The sequence below is a fragment of the Coregonus lavaretus genome (assembly GCF_964263955.1).
Source record: "Coregonus lavaretus genome assembly, chromosome: 23".
Classification (NCBI taxonomy): domain Eukaryota; kingdom Metazoa; phylum Chordata; class Actinopteri; order Salmoniformes; family Salmonidae; genus Coregonus; species Coregonus lavaretus.
In genome coordinates this window covers 40,396,972-40,398,401 of record NC_140010.1, presented here as the reverse complement: position 1 = coordinate 40,398,401, position 1,430 = coordinate 40,396,972, and positions in this window count along the sequence as shown.

Sequence of the window (1,430 nt, the reverse complement as noted above, 5' to 3'; positions counted from 1 at the left end):
CGGTTTGTCCTACAGCTTCTCGAAATTTTAGAGAAAAAAAACAGAACTTAGATATTAAATCCATATTTGGTATCGAGTGAGAAATGCCTCTTGCATGTGTGTAGATCTTTGTTTTGATTGCACTGCGAGACATGCTTTCATCTACTTCGACGCGTGGCCGAAGCGACTAGTTCCTGCAAAGGAGCTGGAAAATGCTAGATGTGCGGCAGCTAAGATGGCGAGGAACCTCCTTGCACGGTACAAAACATAGATTTAAAATCTTTTTGAATTCTCTGTTTTTTGTAGAACCACCTGCAACTGGACACTGACATTTTTAAGATGCCTTTTTCCCCGAATTGAGAACTAGCTGGTTGAAAAATCTATGGCGGCATTTCGTAAAAGCTAGCTTGTAACGCCCAGTAATGTAAACATAGTTATCGCATATCTGGCGTACAAACTGTAGCTACTTAGGCTTCATTCATTAGATGGATGCTAGGGCTTGAACGTCAGCAAGCCAGCCATGGCCAGTGGAGCTAACTCTTGAGTTCACTGACAGGGCCCATAGGGCGATTCCATGCCAGCATGGCCCAAAAATACTTTTGGCATCTCAGATTGTTCTGGCAATTCTCACATAGAAACTTCATTGGGAACACAAACCATTTTTGAGAAAATCCTGATGAGTGGCCATTTTTAGACCTATACACGCCCCCTTTAACCCAATCAGTCCCGAGACCCCAGCAAAAATCGTCTTTTCATTTATCTGACTTTCATTTATCTCCATGTCCAGCCCATATATTTAGCCTCACAATGAAGTGTTTTACCATTTTATTTTCATGACAACCAGGGCTACAAGTAGAACACAATTTGACAGTTGCATTCATTCGTTTTTTTTATTGACAAATGTTAATTTTAAAAGTCAGCCAGAGCAAAAACCTGATTTAAAAATGAATTTATATGAATGCTGTAAGTAAAATTAAATTGTTTGCACACTGGGAAATGAATATCCAACTAGTCAATGACAACTGTGTGGAGTTCGGAGTTTGTGACAGCAGCTATGTGAGCTTATTACAGTATTATAGACACTATGTCCTGGAATTTCCTATGATCTTCTATGTAGAAGAACCCCTTAACTTCTAACTACTCTTGTGTAGCTTATGAGCGACATAGAGCAAAACATGTTACATGTGCGTGTTCTTTTCATAGATAGCTTTTAATAGTTTGTAGCTCAAACCATTCGGACTCTACAGATGTTTTTGTAATAAAGACCCAATGATCCGTGAACCGTACATGATACAGACAACCAGAGTCATATATAGCCTGTAGAGCAGGGGTCTCCAACATTTTCTAGCATGAGAGCTACTTAAAAAAAAATTTAATGTGTCGCAAGCTACTCCTTTTTTTTTTTTTCTAGCTTTCAAATGGGCACGTTAATAATAATAATAATACAAATA